The sequence below is a fragment of the Tupaia chinensis genome, unplaced genomic scaffold (genome assembly GCF_000334495.1).
Source record: "Tupaia chinensis unplaced genomic scaffold, TupChi_1.0 Scaffold000362_1, whole genome shotgun sequence".
In the NCBI taxonomy this organism is placed as follows: Eukaryota; Metazoa; Chordata; class Mammalia; order Scandentia; family Tupaiidae; genus Tupaia; species Tupaia belangeri.
Genome location: NW_006159859.1, coordinates 2,485,106 through 2,492,557, shown reverse-complemented (window position 1 = coordinate 2,492,557; position 7,452 = coordinate 2,485,106). Strand labels below are relative to the sequence as shown.

General features: G+C 38.7%; 1 pseudogene; it reads left to right on the top strand.

Moving 5' to 3' along the window:
• The first annotated feature begins 3,021 nt into the window (after positions 1-3,021).
• Positions 3,022-3,734, top strand: LOC102469151 (eukaryotic translation initiation factor 4E pseudogene; annotated as a pseudogene).
• The last annotated feature ends 3,718 nt before the right edge of the window (positions 3,735-7,452 follow it).

Here is a 7,452-nt window from a genome sequence, read left to right as displayed (position 1 = left end):
ACCTCCCCATAGTCACTTCCTCCTGGACCCTTTTCTTTCCCCCTCTCTTATCTCAGCACCTTGTTTCTTTCCCAGGAAGCACCCAAGATAATGGTTCACCTTGTTGGTTACTTGTTGAGTTGATTGGCTTTTTTGTTTTTTTGCTTGTCTCCTCCTCTAAAATGTCAAGTCTTAGAGGAAAGGAACCATAGTTGTCTTAATCACTTTGGCATATAATAGACCATTCAGTAAATATTAGTTGACTAGAAATGAATCATGGTTTTATTCGCTATGTTGCCATTTATGAACCATTAATTCTATTGAAAACTTGTTTTGTTCTTTAATTCCCAAAGTAAAAAAAAAATTACAGATAAATTAATAAAAATGCAATAAGATGTCTTGATTGGATACTATATAGTCCCACATTACTGTTTATCATACAAATCGTTGTAGTTACTTGCACCATTTGAAAATCAAAATGTTTCAGTTTCTCCATAAAATCAACCTAGATCAATTAGACAAGTGACAGCTATACATTTTTGTGGAGAGTCCAGAGTTCTGTGTCCATAACACATTCTTCTCTGTCTAGAGAGTCCAAGTGCCATTTAGATACAATCCTTGGGACCAGCAAGTGGCATGGTAGTGAAAGTACTAAACTCCCACATGGCCAACCACAGTTCAAGTCCCAGACTTGGCTGTTTGCCTTCTCACTTTCCTCCCTCTCTGTCTGTCTTTGGTGAACACACATGTCTTATGTTGCAAATTAAATAATAATGATAATAATAATGATAAATAAAATTAAAATAAATAATTCTTTTTAAAAAAAGATATAATCCCTGTTCTTAAGGAACTCAGTTTATGTTAATCCCTGTGTTTTGACCTACTAAATGAAATTAACATTGATGATCACCTATCTCCCAAGGATACAGAGCCTGGACAGGCAGAGAATGGAGCAATAGCAATCGGGTGGCAAGGCTTTGTTTATTTCTCTTATATTATTATTAGCTGCAGTTCAGAGTATGTGCTGCAGCTGACCTTAAAGGAAGGACTGGATTTGCAAGAATTTGCCATTCGTTTCTCGTTGTTTCTCATTGCTGGTTGCCTAGTCATAGTCTAACTTTACTTAAAGCCCTAGGGAAGTTACAAAAGCATATTTTATTTCCCACTCCATTAACAGTCGGGGGAAACTATGGGAAAGTAGATGTAATAACATCTGTTGCCAAAAGTACAAATGACCATACAACACAAACACACTCAGGTGGGAGCTACATACATGTGTTCTATGACCACACACTATAGATCCAGTGTCATTTTGCATTGGAGATACAATTTAATTAGGCTTGTTCATGACAAATTTTAATGGAACAGCTTATCTGTCTAGAATTTTATGACACTCAAGTCATGGCTAGGTGATTTTGAATTGTATTCTCTCATATGGTATTTTTGTATAATTCTTGAGACAAAGGACAGAGAGAATTAGTCATTTACTATTTTAATGATCTCTTCAAGAATGTTGTCTTCAATATAAAAATAAATCATGGAAAAATGGTATTTCTATCTACAAAGACAAATGCTGACTAGAACCATAGCCTTAAGGAGGTATTTCCTGGCCTGCCAGGTGGAATAGCAGTAACACAATTTTCCATGAGGCCACGTGGGAAGGTCCCAGGTCCGTGACCCCAGCTTTTCCAGGATAGGTAGAGAAGTGGCTAGATAGAATTGCAACTTGAAGACCTGGTGTGTGTGTGTGTGGGGGTGTCTTTTTCCCTCTCTCTCATGGAAGAAATAAATAAAAACCAAGCATTTTAGAAAAGGAAGATTTTCTAATGCTTTTTTTTGTATTTTTCCTTTTGTTTTTATTTATTAATTGATATATAATTGAGCCATTTTAAAAGAGATGTAAAGCAGATTGTTCTAGAGCTTACTTTTAAAATGCTAACTATACACTTGATGGTGAAGTGAAGCCCTTTGTCCTGAAGTACTCAGCAGTTTTTAATTTCTGTAGGTACTTAACGATTTTTTTCCAACTTCTTTTTTTTTTAAATTAATTCATTAATTTTTTTATTTCTTGTTCTTTTATACATCCAATCACATTATTTAGCTTACAAAATGACTATTCCCACATGTGTACATTTCTCCATAGTCCAGTTGATAATACTATAAAATTATCTTCAACAGATAATACCACATTTCTTTGTCCCATGAATGTTTTACCTCTCTATTTTTCTTCTCTTATTTTTCTTTACGTAGAAGAATGCATGCCTATCGATAAGATAATGCTCTCGTTCTAAGAATGAGCCTCGGGAACCAGCAGTTGGCGTAATGGCTATGTCGCTGGACTCCCACGTAGTTGACCGCGGTTCGCGTCCCGGACCCGGTGGCTTAAAACTCACGCCGGGCACGTGTGCGTGCGTGCCCAAGATCCCGAGAGGAGAATGGAGGAGAAGGGATTGCGGCGTGACCATCCCCTCTGGGGGGTGATTTCTCGCTTTCTGTCTCTATGTCTCTCTCTGTCTGTCTGGCGAGCGCACGCGCCCTATAGTGAAAATCTCTCAAAAAAAAAAAAAAAAAAAGAATGAGCCTGGATTTGTGGGATCCAAAATGGGTGTCACAGTGACCTCTGGGAGACCCCAAACTTTATCATAATGTCATTTACACGCTAAATGACACACTTACCAGCACCATGACAGTCAACAGATCTAGGTTTTCTAGCAGAAATGACCTTAGAAGGAGGAAAAAGGAGGTGGGTTTTAGAATTTTCGGAAATGTCTATCTTTTCCAGGAAAAGCTCCAAACATTCCTCCCCTCGATTACTCTATCCTATACCATTACCCAAATTCCTATATCTTATACTCCCCAGTTCAAGATGAGCAAGAAGTCGATTAAGCAAGAAGCTTAGCTCTGGCTTCTCCATTCCTTAGCCATTGAATAAAGTTTGTGCTATGACGCTCGGTTTCGTTTTTGTAGATTGGCTCTACAACATTGAGTGGTGAAAGATCCCACCTTTGTGGATAAATTAAAAACTGGTGAGATCAATCTAAGATGGTGGCTGTGGAACAAGAAACCACTTCTACCTCTAATTTTCCACCTACCGAAGAGGGAAAAAACAGAATCTAATCAGGAAGTTGCTAATCCAGAACACTATATTAAACATCCTCCACTGAACAGATGGGCACTCTGGTTTTTTAAAAATCATGAAAGCACAACTTGGCAAGCAAACCTTCACCAGATCCCTAAGTTTGATATCAATGAAGACTTTTGGGCTCTGTACAACCATATCCAGTTCTCTAGTAATTTAATGCCTGGCTGTGACTACTCACATTTTAAGAATGGTATTGAGCCTATGTGGGAAGATGAGAAAAACAAACGGGGAGGATGATGGCTAATTATACTGAACGAACAGCAGAGACGAAGTGACCTCGATTGCTTTTGGCTAGAGGCACTGCTGTGTCTTATTGGAGAATCTTTGGATGACTACAGTGATGACGTGTGGAGCTGTGGTTAATGTTAGAGCGAAAGGTGAGAAGACAGCAATAGGGACTACTGGATGTGAAAACAGAGAAGCCGTTACACCTATAGGGAGGGTATACAAGGAAAGGTTAGGATTTCCTCCAAAGATAGTGATTGGTTATGGGTCCCATGCAGACACAGCTACTAAGAGCAGCTCCACCACTAAAAATAAGTTTGTTGTTTAAGAAGACACCTTCCGAGTATTCTCATAGGAGACTGCATCAAGCAATCGAGATTTGGGAGCTGAAACAAGCCTCTTCAAAAGCAGAGTAGAGGGAACCAGCAGTTAGCGTAATGGCTATGTCGCTGGACTCCCACGTAGTCGACCGCGGTTCGTGTCCCGGACCCGGTGGCTTAAAAACTCACGCCGGGCGCGTGTGCGTGCGTGCCCAAGATCCCGAGAGGAGAATGGAGGAGAAGGGATTGCGGCATGACCATCCCCCCTGGGGGGTGATTTCTCGCTTTCTGTCTCTATGTCTCTCTCTGTCTGTCTGGCGAGCGCATGCGCCCTACAGTGAAAATCTCTCCAAAAAAAAAAAGCAGAGTAGACTGCATTTAAATCTGATTTCCGATTTCCATCTAAATGTTGCTAAGATATAAGAAAAGTCTCATTCGCCTTTGTCTTGTTCATCTGTGTTCATTTTTTTTTTTAATTTTGGCTAATGTCTATTTTCCCAATCAAAGAATTACAGTATGCTTCATCCCCAGAATTTATAAATGTGTTCCTGGCCCACCCTGTAATAGCTTAGTAGAATTACCATTACAAACACGTTTTATCCATTCACAGTATTCAGAAAAGAACTTGTATTTCTATACTTTACAGGGAAAAAAAAATGATGTCCCATTGTATTTAGGAGCATACTTTCCTGGTTTGAAAAAGTATGATGCGTACGGTTTTCTAGCAATTTCTTTGTTTTCTTTTTACAGTATCATCTTTGCTGTACTCTTGCTGATGGCTGAGAGATTTTAATTTATTTGTTTTCTTACTTGATAACATTAGTGATTCTGATTTTTGTTTTGCTTTTGTTTTTTTTCCTCATGTAACATTGGTGAAGGATCCAGGCATATGACACAAAGGTGGAATAAACATTCATTTTGTGCAAAAACAAACAAACAAGAATGGTAACACTGAGACACTCCAGTTTTGTGGAAAATGTTTAGAGGCAATGTTAGGACTATCCAGGAACACCACGTCCAAATACAACTATAAATTAAAAAACAAAACAAAACCAACAAACAAAAAAGAACTATTCCTGAGATTATTTGCAGACACAAAAGAGTGCCTACAGATTCTTGCCTGTGGTTTGAATAAAGGGCCAGGGTTTCTGGGCATCATATTCTAGTCGGCCAACTTGGTTCTCTCTTGAAGAGTTCAGAGGAAAGCCACCTCAGGATTTTCTTAAGCACTCCAGTTACTCACCTAGACTCACCTTTCTGTGCTTTCCTTTCTTTTTTCCTGTCTTTCCTTTCCTTCCTTATCATTTACTTTTCTGCTTAAATATAGTTTCAACCCAGAAAAAAAATCGGTTTTTCTTTTAATTTCCACCACTCAGGATGGTTTACTTGGTGTTATTTTTATATGACTTTTCCTTTGGATTTTTATTGTAATCATTGACATCATTCTAATCCTGCCTTCGTTAGAGTGGCCCCTGAAGAGCTGGTAGGTAATTTCCCATTCAAAAATAAGGAAATGGTTACAATGACGTTTGGCCAGAGTCCTCCCACATTGGCAGCCAACCATAGATGGGCCCACAAGGTCACAGTGTCAAAAAGCTAATCAAAGTACCCAACATTTTGTGACACTACTCCTCCGCCCTCACACATACGTACACTGCATCTTCTTCCTAGGGGTGCTGAAGCCCCTCTGGCTTCAGACCTCAGGGATAGCTTTCTCTCAATAAACGTTCCTTCTCTTGAGATGACCTCCTCCTGAGTCTTACTTTGGATCATGACAACTTCAGTAACTATTTACCTATTTAAACTTCATTTTCCTACTTTTGCTTTCTTTTAAAATAATGGTATCCTTAGAATTGGACATTAATTGACTTGTGCTGTTAACTACTTTGCCTAATTTCTGTTTTTCATCCTGGATTTTACCAACCTTTACATTTATCATTTCCTTTTTTCTGCTCCTTTTAGTGTGCTCCCCGGCTTGGTAGGCAGATATATACTGTCCATGTTCCACTTCCAATCATGACCAAAAAAATTAGTAAAAAACCTTTTTTTTGAATTTTGAAATTTTGTATTTTCTTTCACTAAAGAGAAATTAAGAAAGAAATTACCCCCCACCACCACCAGCTGGGCACAGTCATGCCACAATCTCTTCGCCTCTATTTCCCCATCCTGTTAAGATTTTGAACATGCAGGCACAGGAGTTCAGTGTGTTTTTCAAGCCCCCAGGGCTAGGATTTGAATCAAATCATTCATGTAGGATCTGGTTCTCTTAACCACCAGGCTACAGGGTCAGCCATAGAGAATATTTTTATCTTAAGTTATAAAGAACTTTGAAAGCAGTAAGGATGACTATAAATTTTGTAATTAAACCTTGCTAGAATTATACTACAGTTAGAGCATTATAGCATATTTTTCATGTTCAAATTCTCTAATTTTTCCAATAGCTATTCTTATGTCATAATCCCTAATCTTACTTCATAGTTGTGATAGTGCTGCTTATGGATATACATGACACTTATTTTAATTCTCTGTATGAATATTTCCATTACATCTATTTCTTGGCTAAGTCTTCTTTTGTTGAGTTTATTGCCTCTCTCTCATGTGACCAGGAAGGGTAGTCTGCAGTTGTTTGGGTCTGTTTGTGTCCCTAGGGTATTTCTAGCACCCAAGGACAAGACCTCTACTTCTCTCTTTGAGCTTTCATTTACTTCACACTGCTCCTACTTAGAAGCAGATATGTGATGTTTGTTGGCTGTTTGCAGGAAATGGGAGGCAGGGAGCCAAGACCCTGTCTTAATCTGTTCATGTGCTTATGACAAGATACCATAAACTGAGTAATAAACAACAGAAATTTGTTTCTCACAGTACTGTGGGTTGGGAAGTCCTAGCACAAGATGTCAGCTGATTTGGTATGTGGTGAGGACCTGTTTCCTGGCTCCCAGATGACACCCTCTCGGCATGTTCTCACATGGTAGAAGGAGCGGGCAGAATTTCTTGAACCTCTTTTATAAGGACACTAATTCCATTCATGAGGGTTCTATTCCCATGACCTAATTACCTCCCAAGGATCCCACCTCCTAATCCCATCACCACGGGGGTTAGGATTTCAATATAGACATTTTAGGAAGACAGAACATTCAGATCATAAGAAAGCCAGAGGTTGATCTGCCTTACAATTCCATGGCCACATTCCTGAACAAATGTCCTGGCAGGTGATCTTGAGGACCCGCCTCCCCAAACGTTGGTTTGCACTGGGCCAGTAGCTGGATCCTACACCAAAGCACATGATTAAAAAACTATATCTCTGCATCTGTGGGTTGTAGGAACCAGAATGTAACTACTCACAGGGCTTTGTGGGTGAAAGCATGTACACACATACAGACATTGATGTTTGTGTATATGGGAAAAAGTCTAAGTTTTTCACAATAAGCACTTCTGCAGAGAAAAATCAGATAGTTTTCTCTAATTTTCCCCATTAATATCTATTTTTATTTCATAAATCCCTAATCTTACTTCATAGTCGTGATAGTGCTGCTTATGGACATACATGGCATTTATTTGAATTCTCTGTACTGATATTTCTGTCAAATCTATTTCTTGGTTGAGTCTCCTTTTACTAAAAGCAATAGTTTTTGCTTTTCCTAACTTGATGTGTTTGTATTGCATCTTTATGTGCATGTATCACATTTAAATTTAAAAGTTATTAAAATGGGAAAAAATATAATTTGTGTAATGAATGCATGATTTAGCACTTCCTCTGCAAACTCAAAACCTCTACAGCCCAGCAGG